This window comes from Vipera berus (assembly GCF_964194415.1).
Source record: "Vipera berus genome assembly, chromosome: 1".
NCBI lineage: Eukaryota > Metazoa > Chordata > Lepidosauria > Squamata > Viperidae > Vipera > Vipera berus.
Window position 1 is genome coordinate 230,167,141 of NC_138202.1, and position 19,108 is coordinate 230,186,248.

At 40.9% G+C, this 19,108-nt stretch overlaps 1 protein-coding gene across 1 annotated transcript in view; it reads right to left on the minus strand.

The window, feature by feature from the left end:
* DST (dystonin) overlaps window positions 1-19,108 on the minus strand; it is a 315,143-nt gene that overhangs the window by 219,349 nt on the left and 76,686 nt on the right. The window lies entirely within an intron of this gene.

Here is a 19,108-nt window from a genome sequence, read left to right on the forward strand (position 1 = left end):
GCCAAACAACTCAAAGAAGTAGTGCAAGATCAGAAGGCATGGAGACACCTGGCCCACAGAATTACCAAGAATCGAACCCGATTGAATGGATGACATCATCATCTTCACCTTAGCAAGAAGCCTTGTAATGTAACTGAACTGAATCAAGAGCCTCTACTCTACTGTATGGGAGTACTCTTCATTTAGCGACCAAGTTCTATTCCAGGAACCATTAAGGGAAATTGTTGTTAAGGAAACACAGCAGAGATCAAGATACAGATGCTGCGAAGAACACAGGTTACAGCTGTCTCATTCAGATAAAGTTAAGTGTTATTCTCTATTGTTACCCCAACTCTGGCATGCATTGTTGTCAGGTGCACCAAATTTGGTCAGAAAATGAATTTTTTAATCAGTTTATTAGTGCTGTATTTGCAAAAGGTCACTAACTGAGATGGTCACTAAACGAGGAATAGTGTAGTAGGGAAATGTATTAATTCAAGTCTATCCCTCGGTCACTGGGAGTCAGATGGTGTATGCGTTTTTATTATTATCAACAGATGTTTCCATCAGATGGAAATCACAATGAAATCCCCCTATTTTTTGTCACCTAAATTAAGAGCACAATTAAGATAAAATACATTAGGGCATAAGAGCAAATAATAACAAGGAGCAGTAGGCCTAAAGAATGTACTGGAACATTATCTTGTGAGAACAAGGCAGTTGGAACAGTGCCAACAATAAATGTTAACATGAAGTAGAAAAATATTTTTGGGCAGTAATTTCCTGTCTTTTTAGAAAACCAGGGTAAACCACTCCACCCACCCCTCAAGTTTTTATAGCATCTTTTGATGACAGCGTACGAACACCATTATTTTCAATGGATGAAATGAAGTACTTTGAAGATGAAAGAAAAAGAGATTCTGAAATATGTAGCTAAGAAATAGGTCATTTGTCTGTAGAGATTTTACCACTTTAAAATATTCAGGATTTCTCGTTGGAAAAATCAGATCACTTCAAAGCTTTCAGCCTGCAGCGGCTAACAGAACGGGAGAAAAATTACATTAGAATATTTTTTAAGGTTTAACTTTTTATCTGCTAAGTGACAGCACTTAAAAGACTACAACTGATCTCCAATAGATTAGGTTAGTGTTTAGGTGGAAGATTACTAGGAACGTTAGGGTTGAAGGCTAGATTGACAAATTGTAATAGCAACCCTCCAAAAGACAAGGACAAATCATTTCTGTTCTGATGCCAAGAAAGTTACACGACTAAGTCATGAGAAGACAAACTTCCCTTAAAGATGGTTTACTTTTACCTTTATATGAACAGGGAGATTTAACCTCTGACAAGCATCAAAAGTGAACAACAATAACAACAATTCTTTCCTCTTGCTCACTCCCTAACATGTATTTAGAAATACACAATCTTTGCTATAGGAAGAATGATCAAATACAGAATGTCTAAATTACTTTTAGGGAGCTAGTATGGTTAGAAAGTGAATGGCAGAAAGTGAAGAAGAACTAAAGAGCCTCTTGTTGCGGGTGAAGGAGGAGAGTGCAAAACTTGGGTTGAAACTAAACATTAAGAAAACCAAGATCATGGCATCTGGCCCTCTCAATTCCTGGCAAATAGATGGGGAAGAAATGGAGGTAGTGACAGATTTTATTTTCCTGGGCTCCAAGATCACTGCAGATGGGGACTGTAGCCAAGAAATTAAAAGACGCTTGCTCCTCGGGAGGAAAGCCATGACAAATCTAGACAGCACACTAAAAAGCAGAGACATCACCCTGTCAACAAAAGTGCGTATAGTCAAGGCTATGGTCTTCCCAGTTGCAATGTATGGCAGTGAAAGCTGAACCATAAGAAAGGCTGAGCGCCAAAGAATTGAAGCCTTTGAACTATGGTGCTGGAGAAGACTCCTGCGAGTTCCTTGGACTGCAAGGCGATCAAACCGGTCAGTCCTAGAGGAGATCAACCCTGACTGCTCTTTAGAAGGCCAGATCCTGAAGCTAAAACTCAAATACTTTGGCCACCTAATGAGAAGGAAGGACTCAGTGGAGAAGAGGCTAATGCTGGGAAAGATTGAGGGCAAGAGAAGAAGGGGACGACAGAGAATGAGGTGGCTGGATGGAGTCATTGAAGCAGTAGGCGTGAGCTTAGATGGACTCCAGAAGATGGTAGAGGACAGGAAGGCCTGGAGGAACATTGTCCATAGGGTCGCGATGGGTTGGACACGACTTCGCAACTAACAACAACAACAACATGGTTAGGGACGCGGTGGCTCAGTAGGTTAGGACGCTGAGCTTGTTGATCAGAAGGTCAGCAGTTTGGCAGGTCGAATCCCGAGTGCCGCGTAGCAGAGTGAGCGCCTGGTACTCGTCCCAGCTTCTGCCAACCTAGCAGTTCGAAAGCACGTAAAAAATGCAAGTAGAAAAATAGGGACCACTATGCTGGGAAGGTAACAGCGTTCTGTGCGCCTTTGGTGTCTAGCCATGCCGGCCACATGACCACGGAGACGTCCTCAGACAAGCGCTGGCTCTTCGGCTTTGAAACGGAGATGAGCACCGGCCCCTAGAGTCGGAAACGACTAGCACGCACGTGCGGGGGGAACCTTTACCTTTTATGGTTAATAATAATAATAATAATAATAATAATAATAATAATAATAATAATAATAATAATAATAATAATAATAATAATAATAATAGATGACCTTGAAGATCATCTAGTCCAACGCTCAGCTCAGGCAGGAAACCCTACACCATTTCAGATGAATGGCCGTCCAGTCTCTTCTTAAAATCTTCCAGTGTTGGAGTATTCACAGCTTCTGGAGGCAGGTTGTTCCACTGATTTAATTGTTCTGTCAGGAAGTTTCTCCTTAGTTCTAGGTTGCTTCTCTCCTTGATTAGTTTCCATTCATTGCTTCTTGTCCTGCCTTCAGGTGCTTTGGAGAATAGGTTGACTCCCTCTTCTTTGTGGCAGCCCCTGAGATATTGGAACACTGCTATCATGTCCCCCCTCGTCCTTCTCTTCATTAAACTACACATACCCAATTCCAGCAACCGTTCCTTATATGGTTTAGCCTCCAGTCCCCTGATCTTTGTTGCTCTTCTCTGTACTCTTTCTAGAGTCTCAACATCTTTTTTACACCATGGTGACCAAAACTGGATGCAGCATTCCAAGTGTGGCCTTGCCAAGGCATTGTAAAGTGGTATTAATACTTCACGTGATCTTGATTCTATCCCTCTGTTAATGCAGCCTAGCACTGTGTTTGCTTTTTTGGCAGCTGCAGCACACTGCTGGCTCATATTGAAGTGATTGTCCACTAGGACTCTGAGATCCCTCTCAAAGTTACTAGTATTGAGCAAGGTACCCCCTATACTATACCTGTACATTTGGTTTTTCTTGCCTAAATGTAGAACCTTATTTTTTTCACCATTGAATTTCATTTTGTTAGATAGAGCCCAATGTCCAAGTCTGTCAAGATCCTTCTGTATCTTAAGCCTGACTTCTGGAGTGTTGGCTGGATTGGAAACTGGAACACTGTGAGTTCTAGTCCTGCCTTAGGCAGAAAGCCAGCTGGGTGACCTTGGGTCAGTCTCTCTCTCTCTCTCCCTCTGCACTAAAAAGCAAGTAATGAAAAACCTTTGCAGAAATCTTGAAAAGAAAATGGCAGGGATTTTGTCCCTTGGATTGCTATGAGCGAAAAATGACTTGAACGCACCGCACCAAAGCAAAAAAACCAGCTTTCATCTGAATGTCAACTTGTTATACTCCTAACTACAGGTAGTTCTCAATTTATGACCACAATTGGGCCCAACATTTCTGTTGCTGATTGAAACGTTAAGTGAGCTCATCCCATTTTACGAGCTTTCTTGCCACAGTTGCTAAATGAACCACTGTAGCTGTTATATTAGTCAAACTATTGTTAAGTGAATCAGGCTTCCCCGTTGACTTTGTCAGAAGGCCACGAAAGGGGATCCCGTGACCCGTCATAAATATGAGTCAGTTCCCAAGCATCTGAATTTTGATCACATGACCATGGGGATGCTACAACTGTCAAGTGTGAAAACCGGTCATAAATCACTTTTTCACTGCCACTGTAACTTTGAACAGTCACTGTTGTAAGTCCAGGGCTACCTGTGTACATTCAGCAAAGAAAGCCAGCAATGCATATGATAGCGTTGATCCTTACCTCCAATCAGTTCTTTTTTTTATTATTATTTTAATTCCATTTATATCCCGCCCTTCTCCGAAGGCTCAGGGCGGCTTACAAACTTAGCAGTAGCCTTCATTCTATGTATATGCCTGCTTATTAGGGCTTTCACACACACCACAAGCGGCATTATTACAAAGTCAGCTTAATTGCCCCCAACAATCTGGGTCCTCATTTTACCTACCTCGGAAGGATGGAAGGCTGAGTCAACCTTGAGCCTGGTGGGACTCGAACCTGCACTAATTGCAGGCAGCTGGTGTTACTTAAGGAGGCATTAGCCCACTGCTCCACCAAGGCTCCACCAAGTTCTGTGAATCAAGGGCAATTATAAAACCTTGAACATTAGCACTTTCAAAAGCAAAAGCACTGAAACTCCCAAGATTAAAGAGATACCTAAAATGATCCTTTAAGACAGCTAATTAAAACAATCTACGGGTAGTCCTCGATTTCCAACAGTTCATTTAAGGACCGTTCAAAGTTATAACAGCACTGAAAAAAGCGACTTATTAAAGCTTTTCACACTTACGACTGTTGCGCAATCCCCATGGTCACATGATCAAAATTCAGCTACTTGGCAACTGGTTCATATTTATGACGTTTGCAGTGCCCTGGAGTCACGTGATCACCTTGGCCACCTTCTGACAAGCAAAGTCAATGGGGAGGCCAGATTCATGTGACAACCATATTACTAAGTTAACAACTGCAGCGATTTACTTAACAACTGTGTCAAGAAAGGGGCAAAATGGGGCAAAACTCACTTAAGAAATGTTTCACTTAGAAACAGGAACTTTGGGCTACCTGTACTCAAGTAGATCACAGTGTATCCTACAAATACGTATCACATTTTCCTTTCCCTTATGCCTTTTTAATATAGTTAACAGCATAACCATTCCCCTATATTCTGACAAAATCTGAACTGAAAGAAGTACCTTCTTTACTGCTCACTGCAATAAGAAATGGACTAAACCTTTGGCATACTTTACAGTTGAATGACTGTCAACAACTGTGTACTTCAGAAACAACGCAGCAGAACCAGTGCGCAATTGCTTCCTCTTCATAAAGTGACTTTTGGAAGCAGCAGAATTCTCAAGACTGTCAGTTACATCGGCACTGCCTCTGGGAAATAGCATGCACCAGCAACACAAACAAAATAAAGGAATCTGAATTTAAACTGTAGTTGCTAAAGATTTATTAGGCTTCCAAGCCCAAGCTCATGGAGTGGATTGCAGTTTCCAAAGGTCGCTACACTACTCTTCTCTCTCACCCCTACAACGGTCTTCAACGCACAGGGATCATCTTTCATCTTCCTTCATACAATGGAAGATGATCATCAGAACTTCATACAATTAAAACCAGGCCTTCCACCAATGACGACGAACAGCAAATGGAAAACGTGGGAGAATCAGAGTAGACCATATTGCTTCACAGGTAGAAAAGCCATTGATCTCTTTCTACCTCTAGAATTCTTACATTTTTGTACTCTATCCAAAACGATGCTCCATTGTTGTACTCTATCCAAAACGATTTGGGGGGGTGGGGGGGGGAGAGAGAAACCTCGCTGAGGAATTAAACTCTAGCTTTTCTTTTCCTATCCTCCCTAGTGCCACAGACTTATGGGAGTGAAGGAAATATGTCTCCGAACAATTGGTTAAGATTAGAAAAAAAATTAAAGCCCTGCTTTCCGCTGATAGATTTGACTGCTTGAGCTCTCTTCCCTCTCTCAACTCATCAAAAGCCACAGCAGTAACAAAACAAAACAAAAAATAATTCTTTTGCATAAGTGATCCTTTCTATATTTCTTTAACATAAGCTTTCTCCTAGCTTATTGATTGGGAGCTTAGGCCTACGAGAGAGATTTGAAAAGGAGTTTGTTTTCTTTTAACAAGCATGATTCCGATAAGCTACTTGAAACATTGGAGGGAGGGGGTTCCCCCACCCCAATGGAAATCTGGGAGGCACCTGATTAAACTATAACCTGGAGGACAGCAATACCAGCTCATCTGTTGGGCAGCAAGGTCAAACAGAAACCTTAGAAACACAGAGAAGCGCTTCCTAGTGGCCACAGCTGTTCCAACAGCGCAGCAGATTACTGTGGGAGATGACGGACTCTCCATTTTCAGCAGAAACTGGTAAGCCATCCTTGGGGAATGCTCTAAGTGTGGTAAGTGTTAAGTGTAAATGTGTAACTGTGCGCTTGGCAGTGTGATCCCCAAGATTCCTTCCAATCTTTACATTCCATGATTCTAAATCTATAATCCCGTCTGACTTATCCCGAAGCAAAAGGATAAAAACAAAACAAAAAACCAAGTTTCTCTCGCCACAGGAAAATGCTGTACGTGTTACTAATGGATACAGTTGACAAGGGACAAGGATTCAGGATGCACTTTGCAAACTCAAGAGGTCTCGGAAGGGTAGCTTAAACAACTTCATAAATCTTTGCCCTTTGATCACTCCATCATAAAACCGTGCACTAATTCACTACTGCCCTGAGACTGAGATAGGATTCAGTTTCAGGTATCAATAACTTGGGCAAGGGTTAAGTCGCATGGAAATGATTCAGCTCAGATCTTTGGAGCAAAGTACAGAAGGAATGGCCCCATACAAAGGCCAAGCCCAAGGTATTTACTTTGTAGGAAAAGACCATGCTGAGAGAGAGGGGGGGGGGGAAGAGCGAGCTTGAAACAAAAATGTATATGCCTGAAGAAGTGAGGGGTTTTCGTCTTGCTGTTGTTGTGTCCATACAAGAACAGGGTATTTCTCATCTTGGAATTAGATACAAGTAACTATTGCATGAAGTACATTCACTTCAGTGTTTTGTGCCTAAAATCTAAAGTACGAGAACAATTGAATAAGCACATATGAAAAAAAAATGTATTGTGGTTTACTTCAGAGGAAGAAAACATTGAATTTTATATTATTTGATAAATGGAAGTTTGACAAGGAAGGAAAAAAAACCTTATCCATTAGCATATTGTTGTCAAATTTAAGGAAAAATGTCATTTAAAAATGCACATTGGGGAATCAAAACCCTAATCTTCCTTTCACATATAGGTTACATATGACAGCAAGCCCTGCCTGCTACTCTACTCTCATTCGCTCTAAGGGAGATGGCTTGTTGTTTTTCCCCAAAAATGTGATGAACAAATAAATATGAAGCTTAATGGGATGGTAACAACTTCATAGCCAAAATCTCCTCAGAACTGAAACTTAACACAAATTTGGGGTGTACAGCTTTTGTACTGTACTCCCTTACGTAAAACAATGCATCCAATAAGCTCAGTAAACACAATTTCGTTGAAAAATATTCACGGTATAACAGAGCTAACTATTTTTAAGAGGGGCCTTCTCAAAATTATTCATGTTGCTGTTTTTCAAAATATTTAAAAAAATGCATTGGAACAATTTTTCCAAATCTCAGTAAAACACTACAATTAGAATTTTCAATTTGATGGAATGTTCAGTCTGAAACAGCCAACAAAAAGTTTTGCTAACTCAAAATTAAATACTTTAAGTCTTTGTTATTGTCTATGTTCGCCTGTCACTTTATACTGGGTTAATTCTGTAGCATATTTACGGTACCTTGCTCCTGTTGTGTAAAATGGTGGAAGTTGCATTTTCCACTGAAAAAGGCAAAGCTTCAGAATAAGGATATACTTGCTGTGAACAATTCTGAGCATGAAATTCCAATAGATGCAAATTGTATTCTGAGGCATCCCCCACAGTTCTAAAATGATCTTTGTTTAATGCATCATCTCCAGGCTGTTTGCTTGAATTGGGCTTTTTTTTCAAATGCAGCAGTTCTCTGTTTTTCTGGAATGGTAACTGTCTCACGATCCTTTCACAGAAATATTCTCTTTCCTTTTTTTCTGGATTTATCCCTATTTCTTTCAGCAACATTTTTCCTTTCACTTCTGCCTCACCAACAGTTCTTTTATAAGCGTCATATCTGGTGCATGAATCACTGATGGCCTCTGTTTTAAGAAGATCGACTGCAACTTTGCTACTCACAAACCGGTCAGTTCTTTCTGTCAAAAACGTCCGTGTAACAGACTTATTATCCAATGACGCTTCCTGGGAATATTTTGCTTCCTCTACAGAAATCTTTGTTTTGCTTTCTTCTTTTTCACTTTTTTTCTTACTCTTTTCAGGGGGCTGTTCTTCCCATCTCCTTCGAGAACGTCTCGCTAAGAACTTTTTTTCAGCAGGCCGTTTTGGAGGACGTAAAGGAGTTCTTGCAGGATCCAAACTCTTTTCTTCTTTGTCAGCCCTGACACATCCACAGAGATTCCCCATTTGGTTCAGAATGTCTCACAGCTACCCAGATGTTGCCTTTTCACTAGGCTGACATGAATATAAATGTTTCCAGATAGAGACACAGACTTTCTGCTAATAGCCTGATTATCTTTTAGCCTGCAACCCCGTCCTCAGGATGTAGCCATCTTGCTTATGAGAAATGCACACGCAATAAATATCGTGGCACTGTTCCCAGGCTGGGCCTGTGTCTGATTAGACACTAAGGCTTATTTCTGGCCACCAATCCTCTTAAGCAAACATCACAGCCTCAGCACTAAACTGGAATGCCAACAGCATTCTGCAGGAATGACACAACATATATCAGCAATAAAAGGTTCTGTGTGGATTTGAACTTTTATCTTACTATGAACTAAAACAAAAAGCCAAAACCAGTTTGAAGCTCTTAACCAGCTGTTGAGTTCAAGAGCCCTATATAAAAAGACTTGATTCAAAACACAACTTATAGAACCCGATCATCATTAATAATGTGAGATAATAAGATTTTTCCCTCCAAGGAATTTTAAAAAAAATGTGAAGATTAAGAAAGTACTAAACGAGAGTCCAGACAAAAGGATTTTAATATCTGACTGTGGTCAAAACTTCGGCAAGAAAATAATATCATATGTGAGGTTTAGAAAATTAGTTGTATCCTGAATATGTTTCAGGACACTGCAAGTACCTCCTTGTATTTTAGTGCCCCAGTATTTTACTTATTTGTATCCCGTCTTTATTATTTTCACAAATAACTCAAGATGGTGAACATACTGTATCCAGCACACCTTCCTCCTTTGATTTTCCTGACCATCAACAACCCTGTGAGATGGGTTGGGCTAACAGAAAGAGTGACTGGCCATTAGGTCACCTAACTGGCTTTCATGGCTAAGGCAGGACTTGAATTCACAATCTCATACTTTTTAGTCTACTCTAGTCTAGTCTAGTCTAGTCTAGTCTAGTCAAGTCAAGTCAAGTCAAGTCAAGTAAGTCAAGTAAGTTAAGTTTAAGTTTAAGTTTAAGTTTAAGTTTAAGTTTAAGGTTAATTTAAGTTAAGTTAAGTTAAGTTAAGTTAAGTTAAGTTAAGTTAAGTTAAGTTAAGTTAAGTTAAGTTAAGTTAAGTTAATGTAAGTTCGTCTGGCAAGGTATTCTCTAGATTAGAAGTCCCAATTTTCATAGAATAACGAGCATTTTTGAGGTATGTCAGGAGCAACATAAAAATATGTTGAATGCAACAGAACAGGATAAATGTGCATGATAAAGCAGACAGAGGTAGGTAAAAGCATGAACGAGTACTGAATGAATGTGCACTGGATAGAAGCATAATCAATCAGTACAAAAGCACTGAATTGGTTTAGGAGGTGAGGTCATCACTTCCCAGTTCATTCAGTATCTCATTCTGAGGGATTGGGAGGAAGACGTGAAGCAAAGTAAGAAAATATTTTATAGACAGACAAAATGGTCTGCCCAGGAATGTGCTCTTCTGATCTGTAACAGAAGCTTAGGAACTCAGGAACTGAAACAGCAAACAGGATGGAGCTGACGGTTATATATTTATAGTCTCTTTACTTCTGCTTGTTTAAAGTATAAATGGAACTATCATTCCATGCTAAAGCCAACAGGACTAAGACTCCCTTGGTGCATCAAATCAGCTTCCCTTGAGAAAAAATATAAAGATTTTGCTTCTGTAATTTGCAGCTAAACTGGCAGGATTCTCCGTTGCTTTCCAGTGAGGCAAAGCTGCCATTCCCAGTTTACAATAAGTACTATTATGTACACATGTACAATATATTCTATTATTCTTTGTTCCAGATTAATTGAACACGTGTCATTTCAGTGCTCTCACTTCCACTATTCATCTTTCAAACACAAAAAACAGTAGCATCAAGAGGAAGACTCAAAAGGTCAGTATAAATTCCTGATTTATAATCTACACTAGGAATTCTCAAACTCAACATCTGGGGATGATTTTATCTCGCTTGAAAACACTTTGCTACTTACTTAAAAGATAATTTTTGTGCCAATTTATGTATTTTTTTATGATTTTCCTATTGGGTGCATAGCCTAGTTTTGCTCTGGCAATGCTCAAAGTGGCTAGCAAAATTTGCAAATATATGTTAAAACAGAAATAAAATAATTACTGAAATCATACTAACAGTTCAAATCCTGGCAAAAGAGTTGAGAGAGTAGGGATCAAGCACATCTCTCAAGGGAATGCCAGAAAGATGACACCTAAACCATACATTAAAAGAACCCTTCCTGTTGACCTTAACAACTACACAGCTTCATAAAAAGAGACACAAACTCATAGAAAGGTCAGAATCTAAGCTACTCAGGGCTTAAAAAGTCAATGCAAACATACTGGGCGCAACAGCCAACTGCCAACCAGTGCAAAGCTTTCAGCACAGGAATTATATGGTTCCTGCACCTTGTATCATAGTTAGCAGCCTGGCTAAATATGTGATGGCTTATAAATATACAAATGCCCAGGTTACATGACAGTTTATTCAATAAAGAACTGTTGCTTTTCTCCTTTATGGAGTGGAGAGAAAAACTTCTCTTTCAAGGAGGCACTGATCATTTATCTTGACTAGGAATTATACCCATCTTGGATGACTCAATGAACTAAAAAAAATGAAGGTCAAATATCTACATACCCGCTCTACAACTCTCATTTCCTACATATCCTCTCCACGCTCACATCTTTGAGATCTACATCTACCGAAGAATCTATTATAGTAGGATGAGCAGCTACCAAAGTTGGATCCTTATGGCATGCATCAATAGTGAAGACCAAATTTAGATAGAACAGTGCCACAAAGAAAGACACATTTTTTTTCAGAGCATGCTCCCAACTATTCCAGTTCTCTCCTCGACAATCTGCTAAAGAAAATGCTGCAGAGTGCAGAAGAGAAAAGATGATGCCCAGCAGAGAAATGCAATGATGCCCTATTGCAGTGATGGCGAACCCATGGCATGGGTGCCAGAGGCGGCAGAGCCCTCTCTGTGGGCACCTGCGCCATGCCCCGGAGGTGGCAACTGTCCCTCTTCAACCAGCCGCCTGCTAATTTGCCAAGGCCAGATGCATCCCGGCACGGCTGGTTTCCCTCCTCCCCATCCCATCCCTCCTGGCCTCGCATGCTCTCCTTTTCCCAGGCATGACCCACTGTATCGCCTCCTCAGCTGTTGGCCGACCATCCATCTCGGAGACGGCTTCTTTGAACTGCTGGTGACGGGCTGCGGAGCCCCAGAGTGCACCTGTCGAGGGGCCAGCAGGCTGTGGCTACTGACGGATACCGTTGGCCCCCATGCACACACTGGCCTCTGTGTGCGGGGGCCAATGGTGTCAGGCAGCAGCTGCCCCAGCCCTTGCCTTGCCCCATGGCAATGGCACCCCCACCCTGACTCACCTCACCCCACAGGATGAGTCTCCTGCCTACCGCCGCACCTGCCAGAGACCTCCTGGAGCTCCACCAACCCTGCCCACCCCCCACAGGTGTCCCTCCCCACAAGAAACATTGAGGTGACCACATCCACCTTGGCCACACCCACCCAATCTTCCATGACCACCACAGCCACACCCAGCCAGTCAGCCATGCCCACCTGGCACCCAGCGATAAGTAAGTGGGTTTTGGGTTGCAGTTTCGGCACTCGGTCTCTAAAAGGTTCGCCACCCCTGCCCTATTGTGTGTGGATGCAACAGAGGAAAATATCTAAGTCTTTTTGATTGGCACGCAGTTCAATTGGGTTTTCATTACTCCATTCACAATAGCAGTCTCAAAAATTATTCCACTTGGTTACAGGTGATACCCCCCATCCTGGTTCAACTGCTTAGTAAGCTAAAGGACCTGACCTCCCTTCACAAAAGGGAGCAGGGCACCTAGAATTAATGCTATTAATAGTCTGGAAATCAGGACACTGAAAATATGACTAACAAAGGTTGTAAGAAATTGCCCAAGCATATCATCAGAAACGAACAATTGAGCAATTACATCAAGCAATTTAGCATTTCTCCTCTCTTGCACAGGTTTATCCTGGCCAGGCATCAGGATTCACTCATCAGGAAGAGATCTGTCAACGACAACAGAGACACAAGATTCCTCTAATGGACAGAACCTTTTACGTATTCAATCAGACAGGCAAATCTTGAGACCCCAGATTCTGGGGTTCTACAAAAATGCTACCAAATAGTAATTTTTATTGTCAGGCAAGGAGAACATTAAACATGTAAATTAAGAGCAATCATTTGTAATTGTTAAGGAACTTGCACTGGGAAAATCCAGGTTTAGGCAACCTGAGCCAAGGGAAACCACCCACCCTCCCTCTCTCTCTCAGCCCAGCCTATGTCATAATTTTGTTGTTACTGTGAGGAAAAATAGGAGAAAGGAGTGCTCTGTACACTACCTTGAGGTCAATATAAAAAGGGGGAATGTATATCAAATAAATAATGAAATGTAATCATATTTAATATAATGTTAAAGAATTCACATTAAATTTGTTGGGTGCTCGATCACTGGAGCCTTTTAAGAAAAGAGATTGGACAGCCATTTGTCTGAAATGGTATAAGGTTTCCTGCTTGAACAGGGGGTTGGACTAGAAGACCTCCAAGGTCCCTTCCAACTCTGTTATTCTGTTAAATATAGTTTTCTCTTTAGCAGATCTTTGAGGGAGCTATTGCTCCACTACCTGGTCTTCCTACCCAATTCTGGCCTCTGCCAATTCTGGCCTCTGCTGCCCACATGCAGCACAGCACCATGCAACCTCCACTGTATAGGGAGGCCGAGGAATAGATCAGCTGGCTCTCCTTCCTGAACACAGCCTCCTTGTACAGTGGAAGCCACCTAGGCCATCCCGGAAGCAGAAACCATTTTGGAGCAGCTTTGGCGATGGCACCATACAACCTCCAGGGAGACAAGAGAGCCAGTACTCCTCCTTGAATGTGATCTCCAGAGCTCCAGAGAGCAACGCTCCCTTATACAGTGGACTTCACATGGTGCAGTTCTGGAAGTGGGTGCCCTGCAGCCTTCACTGTCTTGGAAGACAGTGTGGAGGAGCCAGACCAAAGATCTACCAAAAATGTAAGGGATGGAGAATGGGGAGAACCAGCAGTTATGAAAAACACTAAGCCCAAGACTTGCAGGGACACAGTGGATTTGGAAAGATGGCCCCACGCCTTCAGGAAAACAAGGGGAAGGAAGCAAAGCACAGGGTGATTTAGGGGATGGGGGAGACCCCAGGAGGCTCAGGGCAGAACCCGTGTAAGCTGGGGAGGTGCTACAGTGCAGGCCTGGGCTAAGTGAAGGCCAGGACCTCCCCCATCCCGAGATACCCCATGCACTAACTACTGCAACAGCGAAAGCAGGGATTGGGGTTGTTAACTGAGGCAATCGGTCACCTCACTTAAATTACTGTCATGACTTGTGGCAATAATGGGCAGGCTCCATTACATTCGTAAGTTGAGGTCTACTCTAATAAAGCAAACATTGAGAGAATATATGGTAAGAGACCATGTAAAGAGAAAGCAAACTCTACCATTTTCAAGGTTAGGCATCAGCTGTTCTTTCAAATTGCAGTCTAACAGAATTCTATCACTGAAATTAGCCTTCCAAAAACCTCTTGTCCAATACCAGGCTAATTGCCACTATTAGCTGAATAACACCAGCAAGTAAAGTTTGAACCTTGCTACCATTGAAATAATAACTTGGCTCTATTATTTGTTCTAAGCTCATAAGCAAACATTTGGCTTTTGTAAGCAAAAAAGGAAATACAAATCTCTAAACTATGGATGTACAGTCGTGGCCAAAATTGTGGAAACGTTTTGGGAAAAGTGTATTTTTGAGGTTTGATGGCTAATAACACCACTTTTTTGGGAATAGTACCATAAAATTATATATCAATGGAAAGATAATTTAATCAGGAATGTAATGCATCCAAGTTTGTTCAATTATCTGTACTGTATTCTATGAAACGTTATAGCCAAATAACCAGAAAAAGGAAGCACAACTTGCTTAGGTTGATATCAGGTAGCTTTCCTTCAACTGATTGTAGCCAATGAGCATGAGCCAATCTGGTCTCATCTTGTTTTGGCAATGAGCCAATCAGATCACAGTAGGATTCAGTTATTGATGTCATGTATTGAAGCTGAGAGGAGGGCATTTGTCAGTGTGTTATGTGATCGCTATCAAGTTGGTTGAGGGTTTTTGTGTTCTTTCATTTAGTGAGCTTGTAAAATGTAATAAAATTAAGGTAATGGTGCAAAGAGTTGACTGGTTGCCCAGAAAGCGATGTAAAATAGTATTATTAAGTGAACAAGGCTACAGTTATGAAGAAATTAGAAGAAAAATTGGTGGAAACTTAACCAAAGGTGGCATTTCCACAGTACACTTTTCCCAAAAGGTTTCCACAATTTTGGCCACTACTGTAGGTGCAGTTGCTAAGAGCATGAGGGACTGCAAGATGAACCAATCATTCTGTCCTGGCCTAGATAAAGGAAGACTAGTCCCTTGAGGTGAAATTCAGTAAGCAATTATTCACATATTGGGGAGATGCGGTGAAAGTATTTCCCCTTTCTAGTTCCTATATTTCTGACACAAGAGATAATAAACCTATTTATTTATTATACACAATGGAGATAACACAAATAATAAATTAGAAAAAGCTGAACAGGTTGAGGAAAATAGAAGACAGAAGATAAAGTGAATGGACAGTATTGATCACGTGGACAGATTTCTATCAATATAAGACGAAAACAATCATGCATAGCTAACAAATGAAAGAGCCATTCATTCATCTTCTAACCAGCACTTTATAGAAACATATTCAAAAGTAAATCATTTATAAAGCCCCTGAGTTTGTACTCCCTTACTGATAGTACTTCTTTAGCTACTGCCTTGTTTAGCAACCATTTGCAGTTATGACAGTGATGAAAAGTAACTTTACAGACCTTGGCAGGTCTGTAAAACAAAGGAAAGCTGCTGTACAATCCTAAGCACAGTGACAGTTTCACTTAGCAACTGCTTCATTTAGCAACCAAGTTGCCAATCACAATTATGCTCAGTAAATGAGGATCACCTGTACCCTGGAAATTATGGGAAACTACAATAAGATATTCCAACAGCTTTTTCCATCTCAGCCTCACAGAAATTCAAGTAAGCAAATGAGAGGGGAATAGAAATAGCAAACGTTTTTCATTACAGACAATGGCTGCACCTGGATCTAATCAATCTAATAACATCCAGCTGCAAGAACAAGTACTACACAGATAATTTAACACAAGGCACTTCCATCTGAAACAATTTACACCATATATTCAAGAAAAGGTTTTGTAGCAGAATCTAACGCAAAAGCAAATTTAGTATATTTTATCATGCACTAAAACTTCCAGTAGAACTTTGGAATGTTGTTGTTGTTAGCTGCGAAGTCGTGTCCGACCCATCGCGACCCTATGGACAACATTCCTCCAGGCCTTCCTGTCCTCTACCATCTTCTGGAGTCCATTTAAGCTCGCGCCTACTGCTTCAGTGACTCCATCCAGCCACCTCATTCTCTGTCGTCCCCTTCTTCTCTTGCCCTCGATCTTTCCCAGCATTAGGCTCTTCTCCACTGAGTCCTTCCTTCTCATTAGGTGGCCAAAGTACTTGAGTTTTAGATTCAGAATCTGGCCTTCTAAAGAGCAGTCAGGATTGATCTCCTCTAAGACTGACCGGTTTGATCGCCTTGCAGTCCAAGGGACTCGCAGGAGTCTTCTCCAGCACCACAGTTCAAAGGCCTCAATTCTTTGGCGCTCAGCCTTTCTTATGGTCCAACTTTCACTGCCATACATTGCAACTGGGAAGACCATAGCCTTGACTATACGCACTTTTGTTGACAGGGTGATGTCTCTGCTTTTTAGTGTGCTGTCTAGATTTGCCATGGCTTTCCTCCCCAGGAGCAAGCGTCTTTTAATTTCTTGGCTACAGTCCCCATCTGCAGTGATCTTGGAGCCCAGGAAAATAAAATCTGTCACTACCTCCATTTCTTCCCCATCTATTTGCCAGGAATTGAGAGGGCCAGATGCCATGATCTTGGTTTTCTTAATGTTAAGTTTCAACCCAAGTTTTGCACTCTCCTTCTTCACCTGCAACAAGAGGCTCTTTAGTTCTTCTTCACTTTCTGCCATTAGAGTGGTATCATCTGCGTATCTTAGGTTGTTGATATTTCTTCCGGCAATCTTAATTCCAACTTTTGATTCATCTAGCCCTGCCTTTCTCATGATGTGCTCTGCATATAAGTTAAATAGGCAGGGCGACAGTATACAGCCTTGCCGGACTCCTTTCCCAATTTTGAACCAATCAGTGGTTCCGTGTCCAGTTCTCACTGTTGCTTCTTGACCCGCATATAGGTTTCTCAAGAGACAAATAAGATGGTCTGGTACTCCCATCTCTTTAAGAACTTGCCACAGTTTGTTGTGATCCACACAATCAAAGGCTTTAGCATAGTCAATGAAGCAGAAGTAGATGTTTTTCTGGAACTCCCTAGCTTTCTCCATGATCCAGCGTATGTTGGCAATTTGATCTCTAGTTCCTCTGCCTCTTCGAAATCCTGCCTGTACTTCTGGTAGTTCTCGATCCACATACTGCTGAAGTCTAGCTTGTAGGATTTTAAGCATGACTTTACTAGCATGAGAAATGAGTGCAATGGTGCGATAGTTTGAACATTCTTTGGCACTGCCTTTCTTTGGAATTGGAATGTAAACTGATCTTTTCCAATCCTGTGGCCACTGTTGAGTTTTCCAAATTTGCTGGCAAATTGAGTGTAGCACTTTTACTGCATTGTCTTTTAAGATTTTGAATAGCTCAGCTGGAATACTGTCACTTCCACTAGCTTTGTTGTTGCTCAGTTTTTCTAAGGCCCACTTCACTTCACATTCTAGGATGTCTGGCTCGAGGTCAGTGACCACCTCATTGTGATTATCAGGGACGTTAAGCTCATTCTTGTATAGTTCTTCTGTGTAATTTTGCCACCTCTTCTTAATCTCTTCTGCCTCTGTTAGGTCCCTGCCATTTTGGTCCTTTATCATGCCCATTTTTGCATTAAACGTTCCCTTTATTTGGAACGTTTGGAATACTAGTGACTAAATAAAAATTCAAAGGGCTCCATCTTTAAAAATGTGGGGCAAAAGATAAGGTAATTTGTCCAAGGCCTAGCTATTATATCAAACTGCACTGGGGACAATATATAACAAAAGCAGGGGAAGGAGAAAATGCAGACACAAATGGACATAGTGAACTCAAAGTTGCCTTAAAGATATGTCCTTTCCTTAACTGAAATCAAACTACAGCTGAATTTTGTACAGCTTGAGCCTCTCTTTGCCTTTTTGCAATCCCTAAGAGTACTACTCATAAATTATCAAATTTAAGTTGCCTTGAATTTTATCTGAAAGAAAAAAATCAAAATATCATATGGGTATCCAGGAAGTATAGCAGACCAATATAAAAGGAGATGGGAGAATGGGAAAATATAAGAAAAAAATGTACCCTTTGAAAGGCCTTTTAAAATGACAGCTCACTATAATATGACAACTTCCAGGGAGAATAGCTTTTCACATCCCTAGAGCTAAGGATTAAATTGGGGGAGTTAAATAACTCTATCTCAACTCTAAGATGATCAGCAACTGACCATATGTGTGTGTGTGAGTGTGGGTGTGACGGTAGGTAGGTAGGTAGGTAGGTAGGTAGATAGATAGATAGATAGATAGATAGATAGATAGATAGATAGATAGATAGATAGATAGATAGATAGAGAGATATAGTCCGAAGGTGGACTTCAGAAGATGTTGCTGATCCACAAAAAAGTGCCACAAGCCAGAAGCAAGCCAGAAACCACCACATATCTGCATGAATGCTTGCCAGTCCAAATATTGCTCCTCTTCTCAATCTAAGCCCATTCTAGAAGAAGCAAGGCCAGGTTTTCCTTCTTTACAGATTAATTTCTTTCAGATCCAGTTAACTGCAGACAAAATAGACTCTCTACCTGCAGGGAATTACTGACGTGGTGATATGGTGAAAAATATTAAGTTTCATATGTGCAATCAAATTTTTAAAAGACATTTTGTTTTTCAGATTTTTTTAAGAATACATGGCAGTTGCAGGACAGAAAATGCTGAAATCTTCAATGAGAAAGATGACCTACAATTTAAGGATGCAGAAATTTGTAGAATAGGATAGAATGGCTAAGATAGGACAAGAGATGATAAAAGGCACGGAAACAGAAAAAATTGAAAACGTAATAATGAAGTGGGGATATAAGATCTTTCAGGACATGAAATGTGCCCATTTAAAAATAAGCACAGCAAAAACATTATTGAATACAACTCTTTCTCAAGGATCAATATGATATGGCCCTTTAAAAACTTAGCAAATAGAATTTTGCAACCAGAGAGAAAGAAATTGATCTGCAAAAGTCACCTACAGACCCTAAAATTCTGCACCAAATTAACTTACTACACCAACAACTATCTATGTTAACAGTCCAAGAAATAGAAACAAAATTGAGTTATGTGAAGCAAAGACATTCTGAGTTTGCAAATAAACCAGGGAGATGGTTGGCATATAGATTAAGAAAGGGGAGGGAAAAGAAAATGATTGGGGG